The 23,747-nt window shown below is 36.9% G+C and overlaps 1 protein-coding gene across 2 annotated transcripts in view; it reads left to right on the plus strand.

The window, feature by feature from the left end:
* The first annotated feature begins 707 nt into the window (after positions 1–707).
* Positions 708–23,747, plus strand: part of LOC149565127 (SNF1-related protein kinase regulatory subunit gamma-like PV42a) — a 96,334-nt gene continuing 73,294 nt past the window's right edge. Inside the window, exon 1 of one of the 2 annotated variants that reach the window (XM_089818676.1) lies at positions 708–1,094. The gene's annotated coding sequence lies outside the window, so the exon portion shown is untranslated. Of the gene's footprint in view, positions 1,095–11,092; positions 11,398–23,747 lie in introns of those variants that run through there. The other variant, XM_089818675.1, reaches the window with a different exon arrangement.

The raw sequence follows: 23,747 nt of genomic DNA on the forward strand, positions 1-23,747 counted from the left end.
TAAATTCAATAGCCATGAACTACTCTGGTACATGAATTTTGATGGACTACTCAACAATGAGAAGCCTTGAGCAACCTCCTAGAGAGCCTAGTGGGCAATGCTCAACTACACACACTTTCTCCTACTCACCTACCTTAGGCAGAGACTCCAATTGCACACAACACTTGTTATTTTTGTTTTGTCTTTCCTTCCACCACATACCTACTTGCTTTTGGATCTCTTACTACCCTTTCTCTCTCAAAAACTTATTTTGCTATCAAAATCTATATTCTTCCTCTTTTGATGATAGATAGATTAAAACAATCCAAATTATTAATTTACACAATTAGCTAGCTCAAACTATAAAAATTAACCACCATATTAAAAATTACCTTTTTTTAATACTAATTTTAATAAGAGTACAAAGATTTGCTGAAATAAAATGAGTAAAAGAAATCTTTTAACTACGGCCACAAGATCAAATAGCCTAAGGAACCAAAACCACATCCTAAGTATCCCATTTCCTTAAATAATAATCTTGACCAAGATTTCTTAACATATTTTTCCAACTTACAATTTGGGATAAATAGGCTTGGACATGAGAAGAATAAATCGGTTTTCGCTATAAAGAGGCCAAAATCCACCTTCATAACCAAATTGTTTGTATTTTTTAATAAATTAAAATTCATAAAAATGTTATACGTTGACGTTAAATTACTCCTGCATAGACAGCGCCGAATGAAAGGGGTATCCGAAGTGATGTTAACACGAATCGGATGATCTCGGCTCATTTAAAAATCCCCATACACTGCGCAATGTGTCACAATAAAAAATTTTCAGGGCATATAAAAGATAAGATCAGAGAAAATTGGAAAGTAACATTTGACTCAAATTAAATATTTGGTAATCAACTACTCTCTGGTTTTCCATGTCGGTGCTACCAAATTCTGCCACTTTTCCGCAGCTGGTTTGTGGCTACGCGTCAAGTTGTGGAAAAATGACGAAGCTTCTTAAACATTCGTCTCTTTATGCCTGTCTGCAAACAGTCATATCTCTCCAACGCATTGTCTTGAGCTTTTCTTTACTATTCTACTGGAAACCGGCACAACAACAAGGTATGATTTCAACCTTTCTCCACAGTGATTACCAAGTTCAATTCCACATATGATAATTAAGTTTTGAAATATGGATTCATGGAGCTCAAATTTTGAAATATGATTGTTGCTCATTTTAATTTTTTGAACTATGCATGTTTATGGTGCTCCGAATTTATAATATGATTGAGGTTGCTGCTCGAATTTTGAATTGGTAATCTGGGTGGTGCAGCAGATTTTGAAATAAGATTTTGGGTCGTGCCCATATTTGAGATATATACCTGCACCGGGCTATCATTTTTAGTTCTAAAGGGTCATTTGTTAGTTAACCCCTGGCCTTCCATTACTCTTTCTGTTCCTCATTTACCACAATCGAGACGGTTGTGCGTAGGCTTAGCTTAGGATTGTAGTTACTTTGAACGAAGTTGCTTAGTCTTGAGCTCTTACATAAGCTCAATTCAAATCACTTTTGACGTCTTCGAGGTTAGATTGTCTGAAAGACCTATCAAGATGGGTTTGTTTTTTAGAAGACTATTCCACTGAATTTATAATTTTTAAATAAAATTGCAAGCTTTATTTGATTGTTTCGATATAAGATTTTAAGACAACCAATTAAGAGAATATGAATGAATGATTCAAGGAATTTTAATGATTTCCATAAGACTAATAGTCTAAGAGACCCATCATCAAAATCTAGACAATTTTCATGTTCTTTTTAATGTCAGCTCTGGTTTTCTACAGCCTTGCTTTGTCAAAAAGCTGGTTTAGACAGTCCTTCAAGTTGTTCTTATGTTGCTCACAACTATCCTGGTAACGAATACCCAGATAAGCAGCACATTTGAAAATAAAGTGTCATTCCGTTTCAACAACCCCTTTGCTGTGGAGAATACATGTTCTTTTTTCTCATACTGCTCACGAATAGAATTAGAGGTCCGTTTGGTTGGATTTACGGTCTGGTTTAGCAAAAGGTAAGAGTGGACTACCTAATTAGGCAGGATAGAATTGGAGTTCCTTTTGGTTGAATTTGTAGTCGGTTTTAACCAAAGGTAAAAACTAAAAATGGACTATGTAGGCAGGGTATGAGGCTGTTGGCGCCCAACCATTGCCTTCCATGTTTAAAATTGTTCAGCCAATTTTAAAATTTAAGCAAATTTTGGTTGTGCCAAAACTAGATTCCGTTGTCTAGGACTCTCCCCAGCTAAGAATTAAAGCAATTTACCCAAACTTCTATTTACCTCTTTTGTGTGGCCATTCGTTTGAGGGTGTTGAGCTGAACTATGCTGTAGCTTTACTACCAAGTTTTCTCCATACGGTCATCCAAAAGTGACTCAAAAACTTTGTATCTCAATTACTTGACTATTGGTAATACCATAATAGACTTGGACAGCATACACAAGCAGACAATCTTGTTAAAGAACAAATCAGCAAGCTTACTTGCTGTTATCACATAAGTTTGCACCCTTCACTGAACTATTTAAGTTAGCAACTTTGTAAGACATTGGCTCATGGTCAGGTTGCGAATCATCTATTATGAGAACAAAACTCCAGAAAGGGCCGGTGTCCTTGGAATCTTTTATAACTAACCTATTTGTTTTTCTGCGAAAAGAGTAAGAAATACATTGAAAACATATATATAACTATTTAGGTGATGCATGGAATTTGATATTTCAAGCCAGCACTAAGTATTTGACATAGAGTCTTTGAGCTGTTTAGAGAGTTTTTTGTACAACTTGAGTCTTACGTTGATTCGCACATCAGTGTTTTGCATGAAGGTATTGGATTTTCTCAAATTTAAGAAGGTAATTCTCACAACTGAAGTTGATTTCACTCTCTACATAAAAAGCAACCTGTATAAATGAGTTTATTTTCTTATCCTAAGATGCTGCAAGTAAAACATCTACTTAAGGATTTGCCAAGATGACAGAAAAGTATACACTGACATGAGTTAACGCACACAGAAAAAATATGATTTGGACACAATTATCTGAAATTATATTGAAAAATTGAAGCTCTTACTGTTGTTTAAGTCTGGATCAGAATTGATATTGCTCTGATACGAGATTTTACGATGTTAATTTTCAGCTTACAACAGTCACAATTCTTAGCAAAATTGCGAAGGACTCTCCTCAAACCTCCCTCTAGGTGTTGGTTTTTAAGCTTTTTCTAACTGCTTCCTGGCATTTAGGATGACACTTTAAAGGCAAAAATATGAGCTATTTTCCTTGATAGCTGGGTTAATTGTTTCTTCTTGTGTGCTGCGAAAGGTCCTTATCTTCACTTGATTGTTGTAGCTCTTCATGTGTGATGTAGAAATGATGAAAGTTCTTTTACTTCACTACTTTGTAAACTGCGCCTACAAAGATTCCTATTGCATTGTTTCAAGCCTTCTTGTGGGTGGATACATAAAAAATATGTTAGAAAAATGTGTCTCAACCTTGCATTTACATATGGTTTTTATTTATAATAGGTTTACATTTGAACACAAATTTTTCCTAAACTTTCCCCAAAGATTCAGATGGGATAGATAAGCATGTCAGTAAATTTTCACTATAAGGACACCACTCTACTGTGCACTGTTCATGCTGGTACAATCACTAATTACCACTTGTACCATTAACACCAGATGACCTCCCAATAACCCCCTTGGACGAAAAACGTTTGTGCCATCCGCTATCACAACGTATGGGCTTTTCTCTGTTTGGCAACTTCCCATATGGAAGCTCCCTCTCTTGTGTACTTAAACTTGCATATGGTCACCACTGTCACGCTCGTTGGACACCACGCTATCGTGCACTGTTCACGTTGTAGAACCACTTATCACCACTCGTATCATTAACACTGGACTAACTCCCAATAATCCTCACGTACAAAAAATTGTCTGTGCCACCTGCTATCACAATGTATGGTCTTTTCTCTGCGTGGTAACTTCCCATATGGAAGCTCCCTCTCTTGTATGGTGTGGCAAGACACTCGTTGTAAATGGTTGCAATGTGTACTTAAACTTATATTGAGCATTTATCGACAACAACAATGAATTGACGATTATGAGATAATCTTCAGAGAAGCAAACATATATTATTGTCACCACTGCCAAACCACAAAAATGATGGCTACCAATTTGAGACTCTATTCTCCATGAAATCCTTACAAATTTGTCTTCACAAGAAGGCTTCACAAATTTGACAATGAAGTAGGCAGTGAAATATCCAAACTCCTCCAATGGCAGACTAGGGGCCCGTGGCTAAACAGCCACGAAAATGCACTTTCTTTACATTGCTTTTTCTAACTTTTTAAAAAATCAACTAAGTCCTCTCCTTCGTATGGAAGTGCATTTTCGTGGGTGTATAGACGTTGCCCAGACTAGGGTGGCGGCTAACCACCGAAACTGCAATTACAGACTATGAAGGGTTTTGCACCTCTGAAACTGTAGACAGTTGAACTCCAACTGGAATTCACAAATTTATAAGAAACATAAGACTCCACGATGACTTCCTACAATGCCAAACACTACCTTATAAAGGGCTCTAGGAGGTTTTGCAAAGGGTTACAAGTAGGCCGACATACTTAACTACTTTTGTTATTTAATTTTATAATCAAATTAACTAATTAAAGTAGTCTGTATGATGTAATTTGAATTTGGGACAACTTAATAAATTAATTTAATTAAATCACTTCCTATCTATTGGGGGACATCGCATTGTTTGTGAATTCTAGAAGCCTAGTGAAAATTTGTAGATTGAGAGAGCGTAAAATTGAGCAATATTTAGTATTCTCAAACCAAATCTTAGGGGCAGCAACGTACTATTTTTGTTTTTATTTTGACTTTGAAGTTTGAGACTTCTGATATTATACAATACATTAATACAATGATAATTGAATCTTGATATGTGATATGATACCTTAAATCTTCAACTTTTCATTTTATTGAAACTTGCACCCTTTGGACACTTTGATATATGATATGATTCTTTTCATTGTTTTAATGAACTATATTTATGAATGTATGAAATTGAAATTTGAGCTCTCATTTGCTTCACTTGATGCTGCCCTATGTTCTTATTTTATGATGATTCGATTCATTTGATGCTATGTTCTATGATGATTCGATGAATGATCATTGCTTTTAGATTTATAAATGTTGTTATGTTGCTATGATGAATGTTACAATGTTATATAATTCATCAATATACTTGAAATTTCAGATTTTCCTATATATATATATATATATCCCATGCTTTGAAATAAATAACATCGCAGAAATTTGTATTTCCCCCTGTACAGAAAACTTGGGGTAACATAGAAAATAACCAAACAACCAAAATCTACAACCTGTATTTTCCTTTAATCTTTGAAAAAATAAAAGATAGAGGACAAAGATTCATTCCCTTAATCCAATTATAAATTGTGCCCTTAAGCTGCTCCTATTCTCACCTCTAGAACCAAAACCACAGTTTCCCCCCAAACATGACCCAGTTCCAACAGTCAGAAAGTGGCGATAGAAAAAGTCCTAAGTAGGAAGGAAAAGAGAAAAATCAAAAAAAATCAAATGAAGCTTTATTTGCCTTAAATTAAAAAAATGAAAATCACAGCTTCCCCTTCCAGAACATGACACACTTTTAATAACTAGGCGATAAATAAGAAGCCCAAAAACGAGGAAAAATAAAAAGAATAACAAAGACAGCTTTCCCAGCCTGAAGCCACGCTCTGATTGAACCCTCCCATCTGTTTCTGGATTTGATACATAAGTCTGTTGCTCGCCAGATATGAGGAATAAGGAACCAGCCTCTCTAATCCTTCCTCTGTTAGGGGCCGTCATCGGTTTTGGGTATCCTGACAGGCAAAGTTGCAAAATGTCAGTATCAGATGCAGCGGATCCAGCTGCTGGGACTTATCCAAGCAGCATCCCTCTTATTATCAGTCGAGTGATTCTAAATCACAGCTTCCCCCGTTACAACAGCTAGATGGTGGCAATAAAAAAAGCTCAAAATAGAGAGAAAAATAAAAATAAAAAGCTAAATGGTCTAGGAGAAATTCTCAGTTTTCCCATATCACATATGGGAATATTTTATTGTGGTTATAATCATCCACTGCATCACCTGTTTCATCTTTGATAGATTCTGAACCTCCTGGTTAAGAGTCATGTCCCCACCATGTTAGTAGAAAATCATTGCCTTAAAATTGCAACCGTGATGAGGGCACAACCCAAGACAAAATGAACACAATAGAAAAGGGGAAAATTATTATCAGAAGTGATATGTTATTACATTCAGTACAATGAAAATAGACTCAATGATGTGCCCCAGGGGCTTACAGTGTTGTTTGATTTTGGAGAAAAACCCTCCTCACAGTACCTTCTCCCAAACTCCATCAAAAACTGTGTTTTCAATGCCAGAAATGACCTTAAGTGAACTGAATTAGGTTTAGGGTTAGGAATAAATTCTAGAATATGCCATTTGGCATCCACAACCAAAACAAAAGGTTCTAAACAACACGTCAAAAGTCGGTGTAAAATTAGAAGAATCCAGAAATGGTAGTCCAACTTCTAGGAGGCATAACTTTTGATTTGGGATTCTGATTGACAAACCGTTTACATTTCCAGAAAGCTCTCGAAGTGCTCTGTAGCCCTATGGACAAGCTACTCATGTTCCCCATTTTTCGGGCCCGTACGAGGCCGTTTAGTGCCTCAAATCTGACTTTGAAGCACTCTTAGGGGGTCTCCAGGCAACTTAAAATTGCAATAACTTTTAAACCATAAAGCCTTTTGACCTGATTCTTTTTCTGGAGTGCTTAGAATTACAAGTATAATCATCCCTCCAACTTACACCCTCTAACTCATCATAATTATGGCTCAATTACAAAATAACCTATTTTCTACATTGGCATGTATCCCAAGCTGCTCAAAGCCCAGAAAACCAATCGCGGAACTATGAGAGTTGGAATCTCTATTTGACCCAAATGGGTATCCAGAAATAAAGACACATTAAATAGAAACTAACACTAAGCATATTTTTGGGTGATACAGGATTGCCCCTACACCACCGGATGCTCTTGCATCAGACAGCCAGGGTAGATTGAAAAGTGACTATGTCACTTTATAGCTGGTTAAGGCAAAACCCAAATGGGCAACCTCTACAATTGATATCCAAGTTGAATCTTCCACTGGTCGTCCTTTCCACTTTACTAGGTATTCTTCATATTGCCTATTTTTGGTACTCCGGCCCACATGACTATCCGAAATTTCTTCAATCTCTTCCTTCTCAAAAGTAGGAATTGGACATGGCTCCAACATCAACTCCTCCTCTACATCATTATCATGATATTTTCCCATTTGGCAACTCCACCTCATATGTATTTCCTGAATCACATTTCTTCAAAATTTTGCAGGGACCAGATTTCTTCATCTTCAGCTTGTTGTAGGTACCCACTGGAAATCGCTCCTTCCTCAAGTATACCATAACGAGATCCCCATCTTGGAATTCCTTAGGTCTCTTCTTTCGATCTGCTCTACCCTTATACTGCAGGTTCATTTTGGTAATATGTGCATGTACCTCCTCATGTAGGTTCTTGACATGTTCAACAAAGTCTTCTGCATCAACACTTGTCCTCTCTCCTTGCTCCATCTTCCTTAGCTCTGGTGCAGTCCTTGGACTACTCCCATACACAATTTGGAATGGAGATCTACCAATACTCCTATTCACAGAATTGTTGTAAGCAAATTTTGCTTCTGGTAGAATCAAATCCCATCCCTTGGGCTTATCTCCTACTAAACACTTAATTAAATTACCCAGATTTCTATCACTACTTTTGTTTGTCCATTAGTTTGTGGATGATGTGTAGAACTAAACTTCAATTCTGTCTTCAACTTCTTCCACAAAGTTCTCCAGAAATACCCAACAAATTTAGTATCTTTGTCAAAAGCAATACTTTTTGGGAGACCATGTAGCCTCACCATGTCTCTAGAAAACAAATCTGCAATATGCACTGCATCATGAGTCTTGTGGCATGGAATGAAGTGTGCCATCTTGGAGAACCTATCAACCATCACAAATACGGAGTCATTACCCCTTTGTGTCCTTGGCAATCCAAGAACAAAATCCATACTTATGTCCTCCCAAGGCTTCGATGGAACAGGCAATGACTAATAAAGTCCAGTATTTTGACTAAAACCTTTGGCTATTTGACATACTCACAACTTTGCACAAACTTCTTCACATTCTGCGATAGTTGAGGCCAAAACTAATGTTCACTAATAATGGAAATGGTCTTATCTCAATCAAAGTGTCCTGCCATTCCTCCATTGTGTTTCTCCTTGATCAAGTTCTCCCTCATGGAACTCCTTGGAATACACAATTGACTTCTTTTGAACAACATACCATCCTGGATCATATAATCTAGCCACTTGGTCCTGTCTGAAGTAATAGGTTCTTTACAAGTCTTCCAAGCCTCTGCAAAGTCAAGATCCTTAGGGTACAGATTCTTGAGTTCATCAAACCCAACCACTTCAACCTGCATTTCTGTTAGCAACAACTATCTCATACTTAATGCATCTGCAACCCTATTAGACCTTTCGCTTCTATGTTCAATACAATTGTGCTTTGCATAAAATTTGCCCATTTCAAATGTCTCTGATTCAATTTACCTTGGCTAGTTAGGTACTGCAATGCCTAATGATTAGTATACAAGACAAATTCTTTTTGGCAACAAATAATGCCTCCATTTCTTTAAGGCTTGAACTATTGCATATAATTCCTAATCATAAACAAAATACTTCTTCTTTGCATTATTCAGTTTTTCACTAAAATAGGCAATAGACTTACCTTCTTGGCTCAACACAGCCCCAATAGCACTGCCACTAGCATCACAATCCACTTGGAACACTTTGTTGAAATCAGGAAGTGCCAACGCAAGTTACTCTGTCACCTTCTTCAGCAATTCAAAACTCCTTGTAGCTCCTGTAGTCCACTTGAACTCTTTTCTATCCCTCCTCGTTGTTTCAGATAGGGGTGCACATATACTATTGAAATTCCCAATGAATTTTCTGTAAAAACTAGCCATACCATGGAATGACCTCACCTCAATGGTAGACCTTGGAGTAGGCCATTCCAACATGACTTTCACCTTCTCTGGGTCCATTTTGAGACCTTGAGCTGATACAACAAACCCCAAATAGACTAACTCTCTTTTGACAAAGCTGCACTTCTTCAAATTAATCAATTTCTCTTCCCTCAACCTTTCAAGGACACTACGAATGTGCAATAAATGTTCATCCAAAGACTTACTGAAAATCAAAATATCATCTAGATAAACAATAACAAATTTTCCCAAAAAATTTTTTAGTACCTCATTCATAAGCCTTATGAGGGTGCTTGGTGCATTGGTCATTCTAAAGGGCATGACTAACGACTCGTATAGACCCTCCTTGGTCTTGAATGCAGTCTTCCACTCATCTCCCTCTTGTATCCATATCTGGTGATCTATCTTTGTGAAGTATTGAGATCCACTCAAGCAGTCCATAAGATCATCCATCCTTCACAAAAGAAACTGATACTTGGTGGTTATTTTATTTATAGCCCAAGAGTCTGTACGCATTCTCCATTCTCCATCCTTCTTTGGTGCCAACACTGCAGGTACTAGACACGAACTCAGGCTCTCTCTAATTAAAGCTTTCCTCAATAGCTCCTGAACTTGTTTGTTTAGCTCCTCAGTCTCAGTAGGAGTCATCCTATGAGCAGCCTTGTTAGGCAAATTAGCTCTAGGGATTGAATCGATTTGATGACCGATTTGTCTTATTTGCGGCAACCGTTCTAGAACATTATTAGAGATGACATCTCCATACTCACTTAATAGACCCAAAACTTCAAGTGGAACTTCACTACTACCTTCTGTTGGTTCCCAAAACTGCAGATTGGAATCCTACGAGCCTTGCTTGCTCGATGCTGGGATATCCAATTGGTTAAGGCCAACTTGACGAGATCGATCGACGTGATCTAAATCTCCTACACTTTCGGCTCTACAAAACGGAGGCGGGTGTACCTAATCTTGGACGAAACACTTAGATCCAAGACAGTTAAAACAGATCAATTAGAAAGCGAATGCGATGAAAGCTTTCAAAACAACAAGAATTATAGAAAGCTTTAAAATTGTAAATTATAAATTAAAAATAAAAGTAAATAATTGTATGAATGTTTTTTTTAAATAAAAAGTGATTATTACAAATGATTGCAACTAATGAATATATTAATTCTTCAATGGAAAGAAATGAAATAGTTGCTAGCATATGGATTATGGATCAGAAGTAAAAGACCAGTGCTTAATTAAATGGGCAATCAGAGTCAACATTATAAGTTGAGACGTACAACTTTATAAAGTTTAATATATTTAACTAGAAACAATTTCAATAATTCTGACGCGATGGATCACTTACATAAACGCAATTTAAACTAGTTTAAAATGCACTTTAACTCTTGCCGAGACAAATTAGACATAAATACGAAAACAATTAAATATTTCACAATATTTATGTTTATCTAATTTAAAATGCAATAATGACCTAGTCCACTTATCTGAATATTAAAATATTTATAGAAAATAATAAAAAACATTTATAAAAGACACAACTTAATAAAAAATTAAAACTCTAATGCAAATAAATTAAATAAATATTTCTTATTGATCCGAAAATAAAATCGTACTAGAGACACTCCCTACGGATGATCCATCCAATATAATTCGACTCCCGAATCGCATAAGAATTTATTCCATAATCTACCATCCACAAGCTTAGTTCAATAAATCATTTCTTTGCCAATCGAAAAATATAAAATACATCATAGAGCATAGGATAGATAAAAAATTTAAAATATAAGAATGAATATGTTGTCCCGTAGTTTGATTTACATCACATATATATAAATGACCATGAGGTGCCAGATAAATTTCCAAACATCACACCTCTTGGTAATTCAGAACCGCCCAATTACATTAAGTTCTTAATACATTTTAGACTTAATCGGACGAATATTTTCATAATTGTGTGAACTTTATTTGGAAACGGTGGCACAGGTGCATTTACTTTCTTTCACGCATATTGCCCAGGCCTCTGCTGTAATTACTTTCTGGCATACTTTTCGTGCATTCGAAAACATTGGAGAAACCAGAGAAAACCACAGGCAGAGACATCTTTAAAACCACAGGCCATTGAGATGGTGTAGCTTCTTCGTTTCACGCATTCATGCCCCAAAACGCCTTGCTGAAGATGTTGAGGCCGAGAAATTGACGGCTGCCATATCTGAACGCAACCTGCCAAAGAATATACAAAGCATTTGTAAGTAAATATGCAAGCAAACAATTCACGGGAAATACCTACCAGAAGATTTTGTAGTTGCTGTTGACACTGAGGAGAGAATTCGATCAAAGGATTTGCATATATCGTTGTATCTTACCATTTCAAATAAGTATTTATTTGGGGCTTTACAACAATAATTCTTTTTCTGCTTAATCGGACTCTTAGTTTATCCTAGGTTGCGATAACTTATTCTTTGTAATAAGATACAAATTATTTGGACCTCAGATGTCACCCGCTGTTACTTTGTTGGTGATCATAATTTTATCATTCAATTATTGCAGGACACCAAATATAGTAACACGTGTTCAACATGAAACTCTACACTTATCGGGATTATGCCAACTCCTGATGTAAACAATTCTGACGTAAACTCCATAATCTTATATGGCTGAATACTGGGTCTTCTCTATAGATGAGTGTAGTGGTTCAATCCACCTCTTGCCTGTAATCGCAGGTTTTGTGCAACATACAATCATTGCCAGATGGAGTATACATCTTCCAGATTTCTCCACCATTGGTAATTACTATGAATATTAATATTATCTCCAAAACTTCTCCAATTGATGCCTGGAATTTAATACTTCTATAAATTTGTTCAGCACATGCTCAAACTGACCTCTGGTATGTCAGTATTGCCCAATTCTGTATGTGTATCGTGACATGACAAAGGAGCAATATTTGCGGGTAGTGTCCACTTGTGTTGTATTTTAGAAAACAGAGTCTACTTTCCATCAACCGCTTCAGAATTTTGTTTCATAAAGCCAGACCAATCTCCCATCTCTAGCAATCGGCTAACAAGTGGCCTGACATCAAATACTTCAAATTCATCCATGTACTCTCCTGATGAATATATGTATGCTTCATAGGGGATGCTGAATGCTATGAGTAGTCTGCTTATTTGACTCTGTCAATCCTTTTAATAAAACATCTGCAACTTCTAATACCTGTTGCTGTTACAATCTTGCTTTGATATCTACAGCTGTGCTGTATTTAAGTCTGATGCTTGCCATCAAATTTCTATTTTTCAATAAATGTATTGGTAGCATGCTAATCTCTACCCTCGATGCAATCCATCTCTCCATCTGGTTGCTCTTATTCAAAAGTATCGTAGCTACATGCTCATTTTACCTTACACTCAATCATTTTTGTTCAAGGATGAATTGTTGTTTACATTTGTAACTCGCATCAAAATTTTCAAGCTTGTAATTGGCACCCTATTTGTTGCCTCTTTTTGATTGCAAAGATGCATCTTCATCTGACTACATTGGAGAAAAAATAAAATTTGAAAAGCCTCTCTAAGAGATGGAGGTAAATCATTAAATATGGCTACTACTCTGATAAATACATCCATTATCAATCTGCTGTAGGGCCACTAAACTGAAACTGACTTCATAACCTTCCATACCTAGTGTAGTTCTGTTTACTTCTCAAAATAATATACACTGAAATGCTCTTTTTCGTACAGGTCTAACTTGAGACACTTGTACTTTATATAAATCTTCTATACTATGCATATGTTATTGTGAAGTTCTGATTGAATCTTCATGCACTGTACATAAAATCTGTTCACATTTTTCTATCCACTTGGCTATCACCACGACAACAACCATATCACGACAAGGACCATAACCTCTTTGTAAATAGTTCAAAAGGTCTTCATGTATCTTGTTCAAGAATATCACAACATTCCTATGAATGATCGGATAAAATGTCTTAAGTGGGGACTACAATTTGCCAAAATATCTAGGTTCCATCACCTTCCTTATCCTTTCTAGGAATTAAAGCATAACACATATGCTGATGTTTCGTGCCATTCAAAAAATTTCTTCCATCAACAAGATGTACCCTAGCACTACTACATACCTTTTCACCCTCCTTTATCAAGGGCTTCAATTTGTGACAAACTCCATCTTTTGTCAGAGAGTATGTATTTGCATGACCATCATGTATAGCATGCCTATCAAACTGGCACGGTCTTCCCAACAATAAATGGCAAACATCCATTGGGATGGTGTCACAGAGAGCCTCGTCATGGTAACTCCCAATCTTGATCTTTACCAAACATTGCTCACTAACTAGGACCTTATGATCATCTTGCACCCAAGCAATCCGATAGGGATGGGGGTGTTTCTCCCTCTTGAGCTTTTGTAGCTTTGAGACCATCTCCTCTGATACCAAGTTGTCAGTGCTCCCACCATCAACAATCACATCACAACATTTACCCTCACACTTGCACCTAGTATGAAACAAACTCCTCCTTTGTTTAAGTTTAGTCTCAGCACTCAGCAAGACCCTTTCATTAACTAGAACCTCTCCTCTTTCTGCATCCTCTGAATGTGATGATTGTGCATCATCATCCACATGAGCAACCCTTGCTTGACCATCAGCTCTCCTATTTGTCCTTCCTTGGCGTTTAGGGCATTTGTACGCACGATGACCTTCTTCATTGTAATGAAAACAAGTGCCACAGAAGCCTCCTCTTCTTGAACCTTGTCCACGTCCTCTACCTCCTCCTCTTTATATCCAAAGTTTTCATCATGGGAGTGGTTGAAAACCTCATTCCTCTAGTTTCGGCCACTATCCACATCTTTATTTTTCTTTTGGTTTTCATGTTGGCCTCTAAATGACCTACCACTGTCCCTTCCTCCTTGACTACGCCCTCTTTGCCTTCCATCAAACTTTTTGTTTAACTTCTCAACTCGCAAGGCAAACTGGTATGCCTCTTCAATGCTAGTCATTCTAACCAAACTTAACTCCTCCTGAATGTTAGGTCTTAACCCATTAAGGTAATGGGCAACCTTCTCCTTGTTTGCTTCCGCATGCCCCACCCTAATAAGGACTTGGTAAAACTCCTTTGTATATTCGTGGACAAATTTTCCCGCTTGCTTTAACCCTTGCATTTTTTTGAACAAATCAATCTCGTAATCAACATGAATGAATTGCTTCTTTAGTTTGTCCATTATGCGATCCCATCTTGTGATTTTCTCCTTTCCTCTTCTATTTCTTTCCAATTGAATCTCTTGCCACCAGATTTTGGCATGGCCTTTCATTTTGGCCTTCTCAAACTTAACCCTATCAGGGTCTCCAATATCCTCATACTCAAAATATTCCTCTAGCTCATTGATCGAGTCAATCAACTCGATTTGGGTTTAGATTTCCGAAAACATGTCAACATCAATTTTAGGTCTTTTTCCCAACTTGGCAATGGCCCTAAAAAGCTTCTCCTCCGCCTGGTTTAGGTCTTCTGCGTCTCCTTCCCCTTCCTACAAATATTTCCTTCTTTTTCATTTTCCTCCTCACTTTCGTCGCCTATGGAAACATTCATCCCTCTACGAATCTCCTCTTGCAATGCCTGAACTTGTCTCTAGAGGGCGCTAACCTTAGGAGGAACAACGCTGACCCTTCCACCACGCTCCCTTCGTGGAGGCATCTTCTTGCTATATCAAAACCCACAACCACACAGTTGTGGTGCAAATTGCCTCACAGTTGGTGCTTTGTCTACACACTCAGGAAAACCAACTCTAATACCACTTGATGAGGGCACAACCCAAGACAAAATGAACACAATAGGAAAAGGGGAAAATTATTATCAGAAGTGATATTACATTAAGTATAATGAAAATAGACTCAATGACGTGCCCTAGGGGCTTACAATGTTGTTTGATTCTAGAGGAAAACCCTCCTCACAGTACCTTCTCCCAAACTCCACCAAAAATTTGCGTTTTCAATGCTAGAAATGACCTTAAGTAAACTGAAATAGGTTTAGGGCTAAGAATAAATTTTAGAATATGCCATTTGGCATCCATGGCCCAAAAAGAAGGTTCTAGAAAACATGTCAGAAGTCGGTGTAAAATTAGAAGAATCTAGAAATGGTAGTCCAACTTCTGGGAGGCATAACTTTTGATTTGGGATTCTGATTGACAAACTGTTTACATTTCCAGAAAGCTCTTCAAGCACTCTATAGCCTTATGGACTAGCTACACTCGTCTCCCCTTTTAGGGCCTATACGAGGCTGTTTAGTGCCTTAAATCTGACTTTGAAGTGCTCTTAGGGGGTCTCCAGTCAACTTAAAACTGCAGTAACTTTCAAACCGTAAAGCCTTTTGACCTGATTCTTTTTTTGGAGTGCTTTGAATTACAAGTATAATCATCCCTCCAACTTACACCCTCTAAATCATCATAATTATGGCTCAATTACAAAATAACTTATTTTCTACATTGGCACGTATCCCAAGGTGGTAAAAAACTTCAACACAGAAAACCAATAGTGGAACTACGACAGTTGGAATCTCTGTTTGACCCAAATGGGTATCCAGAAATAAAGACACATTAAACAAAAACTAACGCTAAGCATATTTTTGGGTGATACAGGATTGCCCTTACACCATTAGATGCTCCTGCATCAAACCCTCATTAAGTACATTAAGTCATCTTTTTAAGGAGGGCCAACTTCAAAGAGTAGTAAAAGAAACGTAAGCCTATATGTTAAATTTTAGAGTGACTCCTTATTGAGAATATAAATCCTATTATAATAGCCGATCCCTCTCCATATCATGGTGCATACAATTAGTTGAAATAAATAAAAAAGTTGTAATTTCATTAGAGGCTAGAGGGTCAACCTCCCCTAGAGATGGGTGCTTTATCTTGTGGATAGTATATACAACATTTGTTCATATTGCTGGCCGACCTGGTTGTGACACTTGCTGATGTAATCAAATTCAAATTAAATATCATAAGTGCTAGTCGGCTTGATTTGATAAGTTGTATTATGTGGTGAAGAGGTGCCTCTTGGAAGGGACAGAGAGAGGTATGTTTGTTAATTTCTTGAACTAGAATACATAGGAATGAAAAACCAGAAATACAATAACAAATGACCCGAAGAATTATTCTAGGGAAACCCTCCACTTGAGGGTGAAAAACCCAGCCCCACAAAAGATAAATCCTTCATTGTAACTCAAAACAATTACAATATTCTCATGCTTGTGATTGATAACTCTCAATCAGTCGATCAATAAGACTCCTTCACAACTCAAACTCTTTAGCTATGCAAGAACAAAATATCAAAATACTACAGGTATCTCACAAATACTTAACAAGAATGACCTTTTACAGATTGAGCGACACTTACTCTGCATTTGCACTACATATGATATGAATAAAAAAATAAATAGCAAACTGTGATGATCATACACCTAGGAAAAATGGAACTATCACAAGTACCGAGCTTAAGATAGCTGATACAACCTCTTCTCAATAGTCATAAAACTGTGATATATATTCCTTTATTGAAGACACAAAACTTTGCCTGAATTCCTGTTATACACGAAATTGTTAAATGTCCATAAGACTTGGCACCAAAAATAATTAAGTCGCTAGACAACCAAGAAACTTGTGGTAACCATTACAAGGTCGAAGGCAATTATAGAGCGAGACGACTGGGATTCTCTAGTAATACCACGTATGCAAACATGAAAAGAGTGCCCATAAAACGCGAACAACATTTCCACCCGAGCAAACATGATTAATGACACTTGTTTGGTATTAATGTTGGGCAGTAGCAATTACACAAGGATATGAATCATTTCCGGAACATAATAAACAAAATAAATTGACTGCTAAACAAAAACATATGAGTTGTTGATATGCCAAAATCCATCACTAGTAATCGAGCACATAAAATCGTCGACATCATCAAAATAGTGTAGTCATTGCCAAACAAAGTAATGATCAAAGGACAAACTCAGAGCTCAAAACAATACAAGAGTTTTTCAATGACAGTATAAGAAGTTTTACAGCTTGAGCCCAACTGCATACTTAGGTGGAACTAATGAAAGAGGAAAAGTACCATATAATAGATAATCACAGGTAATTGAACTCTTTTGCAGCTACACTATCTTTAACAAAGAGAGAGCTCATATATGTCATAGTGTTTCTCAACTTGACAAGCACAATGGAGCTGCAACAAAAGAATGTGAATAACAAAATCTCATCATAGATTTTCTCAACATAATATTGTCATCTCAACATGACATTTGCCATGGCCACTCCTAGAGGTTGAAGAATAAGAAAACTAAGTTATGGATTCTGTTACATGACATCCACCACGGTTATTTCTAGAGGGCAGATCCAACTCAAACTTCTCTTGCAGTGAAGAATGCATTAACAAGGGCTTGCACCTCAAACTTTCACAAAGAAGAATGCTTTAACAAGGGATTGCACCTCAAACTTTTCCCTCATGGAGGATAACTCATTAAAAAGGATTGTTCTTTGAACTTCTCCCTCATGAAGAACTCGTTAGCAACTTCTCTTTCACAAAGAACTCATTAATAGGGGATTGCACCTTGAACTTCCCCCTCACAAAGAACTCATTAACAAGGGATTGCACCTTGAACTTCTCCCTCACAGGGAAGAATTCATTAGCAAATCTTCATGATGATGTGTCTCTCCTTGAGACAGATATCAAATTTCTGTCCTTCTTGTCCAAGTCAAGCTCCCTTTGAATCTGATATCAACCTTCAGACTCCTTGTCCAGGGTTGTCTATGATAGTCAGACTCCTGATGAATGGAGAGTCCCTCTTAGCAGGGGTAGCATTTCTCACTGCTTTGGTTATCATAACGAGGAAATTAATTGATTCCAATGCTTGACCAAACAATGAGCTTTTGCAGTCACACTGCTATACAAGCCTGCTGATCCTTTGCAAAGGACTTGGCACTCTCTCTCTGCCACACAATCTCCCTTTGAATCTTCAAGAACTTGTATCAATCTCCTGACCTTGTACAAGATTGCCTACAATTCTTGCCTTAGAGGAATAGTTTTCAACACACACCTCCAAACTTTCTGCGATACTCGAGTCCAATATCGTTCTCCTTGACCTTAATCCAAATCACCCTATTCCAGAGCTACTAATGTCAAATTCAGATTGACTATGCAAAACAGTTTTCTGCAGTTGAAGAGTCTCTCTTAATATCATTTCTTCCTCTTTGAAGAAACAAATCACACTAACCAACTGAATAGGCTCTTCCTCTATAATGATGATGTATGACACCAATTGAGCTCCATATCTGCAAGAAGCGTCCCCATGTTCATTTCTACAACCTACATGAATTTGCATGAAATCTCTCATCATCTTGTTGCTTCTCGATCCATCCTACAACCAAGAGAGATCTATAATAATTCATAGAATCAACCTATCATGGAGAGAAATACTTAGATTAATATTAAAAGTATACACTTTCTAGTGTAAAAACATGAACTAATATTAACTCCATAAAATTCATGGTCTATATTCAAAGATATAATCACAAAATACTTCTCCTGATTTTCTAAATTTCCCCACAATCCACCAAAGATCTTTTACCATCACAAAATTATATTGCAGGCAGGGAGTGAAAAATTGAACACCAACACATCTGCCTCCAAGGCTCTTCAGCTACATGATCTCAAAAGAATCCCTCATTTTTTGCATTCCTTAAAATTCCAATTTTCTTAGTTTGATGAAGGATCTTTACTAGACCCACTTTGATATCGTGTTAATCTTTTGAACCAGAATACATACTGATGCAAAACCAGAAATATAATAACAGGGGACCCAAAAAATTATCCTGGGACAACCCTCCACGTGAGGATGAAAAACTTATCTCACAAATGATAGATTCTTTAGGGCCTGTTTGTTTGGTGTAATTGGGATGGGATTGTCATTGTCAAATCCTGAAATTGACATATTCTATGTTGCTTATTTACCCCCTAAACCAACATTATAATCTTCCATCTAGAAAGGTGGAATTGGAAAATGACTTCCAATTTCAGTTAAGTGGGAATGGGGGTAAATCAAGTTTTTTAATTTTTCACGTTCGCGATTGTCATATGCGTGTAGGTGGACACTATCCCAAACATCTAGTCATATGCATGTAGTGGTGGATCCAATCCATTACCTTGTCTAGCATTGGAGAGGCCTATGCCATTCACATACACAATCTTGCTTGGTCCATGCTCTGTTTACATCTCAATCTTCTATTTTGTTAGGGTCAAACTGATGAGAGTTGCATGACACAACTTGCACAATAATGGTGGGGGGGGGGTTCATGTAGAAATGTGTAATTCAATGAGGGCTCATGATGAGTATGAAGATAAGCCGATTGATTATTATTTTCCAAGAATTGTTGAAGGATTGTGAAGAAAAGAGTATGAGTGATGGAGACAAATTCAAGTTGGGAATTGCCAGATTTAAGTCGAGAAAGATGCAAGCAGCCATTCAAAATGAACCCACTATTAAGGGTAATCGTGTGTCTCTGCGGTTACAAATTGATCCAAAGGATTTAAATCCCAAACTTAGAGTTATTGAGGAGGGTACGTTCGGAAAAGTGTACGAGGGCTTATGGAAAAAGCCATTTTCTAGATTTAAAACTTTTTGAATTGTCAAATACTGGAATTTGACAACTCCAACATTATTTAATTCTACCTAACAAACGGGCCTTATTGTATACTCAAAACAATTACAACATTCTCATGCTTATGATTGAAAACTCTCAATCAGTCGATCAATAAGCCTTCTTCACGGTTCAAACACTTAAGCTATGCAAAAACAAAATATAAAAATACTACAAGAATCTCTCAAATATTTATGAGATTGAACTACACCTACTTTGCATTTGCACTACATACAAAATGAATAAATGAAATAAATAGCACACACTATGATGATCATTCACATAACACCCTAGAAGCTAGGTTTTTTGTTGCACAAAAAGATTGAACAGTCAATGTCTGATACAACCACTAGACTTATAGATTACACAAGAGGTTGTTTAACCATGTTGTGAGTCCTTGTGATAGACACTGGCCAATTGCCAACAATCCCCTTTCCAATATTACTTGCCATGGCTTGCATTGATTTGAACTTGTGACCAAGCTCTGATACCACTTGTTAGAAGCTAGGGTGGTTGTTGCACTAAAAGATCAATCCTTCAATGCCTGATGCAACCATTAGACTTATAAAATACACATAAAGCTTATAATAGTTATCTATTATTGATTGTATAAACTATTTTAATCAATGTTTCAGATCACACTCAATGATCCATCATTGGGATAACAATAACAACTAGAAAGCTTTAGAAGATGTCATGGATCCCCACGAGAGATGTTAAACCAAGTCATGAATCATGAGCCTGTTAAACCATATCGCGAATCCCCATGAGAGACATTGGCTCACTGCCAACAAATCATGCACCCATGAAAAAGGAACTATCACAAACACTAACTTAGCTAACTGATACAACCTCTTCTCAACAGTCATAAAACTATGATATATTTTTCTTTACTGAAGACACATAAAACTTCGCCAAATTCTCGTCACACACTAAATTGTAAAATCTTTTTAAGACTTGGCACCAAAATAAATAAGTCATTAGAAAGCCAAGAGACATTAGGGTAACTATTGAAGAGTTGAAGACAATTACAAAGGGAGACGATTGGGATTCTCTAGTGATGCCACATCATGTGAACATGAAAAGGGAGCCCATAAAACACAAATTGCATTTCCATCCAAGAAAATATGATTAATTGCACTTGCTCGTTATTAATGTTGGGCAGTAGTAGTTACACAAGGATACAAAGCATTTCCAGAACATAATAAACAAAACACATTGATTACTAAACAAAAACATGTGAAAGCGAAGAGTTGTTGATACACCAAAAGCCATCACTAGTAATCGAGCACATGGAGGAATAAAATCATTGGCATCACCAGAATAATGTATTTGCTGCTAGACAAAGTAATGAACTAAAGACTAACTCAACGCTCAAAAAAATACAAGAGCTGCTCAATGGCAATATAAGAACTTCTATAGCTCGAGCCTAACTGAATACTTAGATGGAACTTGTAAAAGAGGAAAAGTATCGTATAATAAATCATCATAGGTAATTGGACTCTTTCGCAGCTGCACTAACTTTAACAATGTTGAGACTCATTTGGTCATTTATTCAATGCAATATCTTTCTATTCAGTGATTTTTTTATGAACAGAAATAAGATAAATAATAGACAAAAATAATGATCTCAAGACAACAATTTATCCTAGGAAAAACCTCCAACTTGAGGGGAAAAAACTTAAACACACAAGAATCATTTTATCAATGAAAGAGCAGTAGATAGATTTACAATATGCCCAAAACTAGGCCAAAAATGAAGCAATGATCATCATCCCTATGATGTGTAGAAAATAAATGAAATATCCTTTTGATACAATCACTCAATAAAGTGTGTCAAAAATCTATCAATGAATTCCTTCTTGAAGAATATATAACGTTGCCTTGACCGTTCATTGTCTCCCTATTACAAAGTGAAGACCCTTCGTTGTCTTGACCTTTCATTGTCGTAAATCTTCTCTTCAATTTCTTGTCCTTTCTAATTGAGGACCCTTTGGTAACTTCAATAAAAAATAGATTAGTTACATATTTTGAATTGGGTAAAGATACCCGCTAAGCTATATCTCCAACTCTCCCTCTTAGATAGGGAGATATCTTTCCAAATATCCATGTCATTCAATCTCTCAACATTACACCCACAATGGCTATACCCATCTGTGGAAAATATTTTAATGGCATAATTTCTCAATGTGATAAGGTCATGGAATCACTCAACATGACACCCACCATGGTTACTCCCATGTGTGGAAGGAAACATGTACGCAAAATCACATCACAAAATCACTCAATGTGATGTTGTCATGGAATCTTTCAACATGACGTCCACCATGGCTACTTCCATGTGTGGAAAGAAACATATGCACAAGTGCCCATCATGGAATTGCTCAATGTGATGTTGTCATGGGATCTCTTATCATGATGTCCACTGGGGCTACTTTCATGCGTGGAAAAGCAACATCTCTCAAGGGCTTTCACCTCATACTCCTCCATCTCAGAGAAATATGCTTTACAAGGGCTTTCACCTGATATTTCTCTCTTACAGAGAAATATATGTTATATGGGCAAGATATCTTCAAGGGCATTAACCTCATATTTCTCCATCTTAGAGAAATTCGCATTTTAGCACATAATAAGAGCAATTGATGCCGAGAGTCCCTCTCAATAAGGGCAACATTCTTACACTGCAATAGAGAGTTTCATACGAGTTTGATTATCACAATAAATTATAGTTGGCTCCATTGTTTGACCAATCAAGGAGCTTTTGAAACCACATTGCTTCATGAACTTGTTGGTCCTCTGCAAAGGACTTAACACTGTTCGTTTAGTGCTCAGTCTCCCTTTGAATTGTTAACCCGATATGAATGAAGAGTCGCTGCAAAGTATTTGCACACTCAGACCAGGCAATATACTGAACATGCTTTGGCCAATGCAAAAAATGAATCTACAGATTGTAGCCACATCCACATACAAGCCTTGTTTATAAATTCTTGCCCAAACCTCACACATGGTTAATATACAGTGCATCTATTGATGAGACTTGACTTTCCTCTTTGACAGTTGATATAGGAGTAAACACAATGCAAGTGCCCAATGTGGCGACCCTTGATTCTACCAAGGTTTCCTTAATAACACCGACTCAATAAGTTTGGAATTATGCTACTATATTGTCTTTGCACGCATATAATTTCCAACTACCAGCATTAGAAAGTTTGGGCAATAAATATTAAAACATCAAACCTAATAATTGAAGGCAACTTTCATTAGAATATTCAGGCAAAACATAAAAAAAAATGAATAATAACAATTGTAGATAATCTCATAACTTTGCAATGGCAAGTATTGGCCTGTGACAACTGTAAGCTTTTATACTTGTTTCAATTATCCCGTGGGTAACATACTAATATTCAACTCACATAGTCTTATCACAAATCTGTCCAAGGACCTATAAGGCTCAAATAAAATATCCCAATTTAAAAATATGAATTCTCAAAGAAATCATAATATTAGATTAGGTAATAGGACTTATCCTCAAGTTTGTTTAACAAGAACTTGATATACTGGAACAGAGGAATTGGATACAACCTCGTTACTTTGCTGCACAAACTAATCCTCCTTAAGGTTGCTTTCATTGCACCTAAGGGCCATCTTGGTCACATGATGATGCAGGAGCATCTTGGGTTTCTTCACAATCCCGTGTCTTGATAGCTTGGTAGTTGTGCTCGACTACCTTTTCTTTGGTTTTCTCGGTGGTTATTTGGTGTGCTTGGTGAATTCTTTTGTTACCGAGTTGTTTGGTTGCTGTTCACATCGATGTGGGCAGTTGCTGTTGTCACTGAGTTGGCTTAGCGTCTTATGTTCGTGATTTGCTGATGCATAGTTCCTTGTTTCATTGCGTGGTTTTGG

This window comes from Cupressus sempervirens, chromosome 3, assembly GCF_028749045.1.
Source record: "Cupressus sempervirens isolate cs-2001-9-10 chromosome 3, ASM2874904v1, whole genome shotgun sequence".
NCBI classification, from domain to species: Eukaryota; Viridiplantae; Streptophyta; class Pinopsida; order Cupressales; family Cupressaceae; genus Cupressus; species Cupressus sempervirens.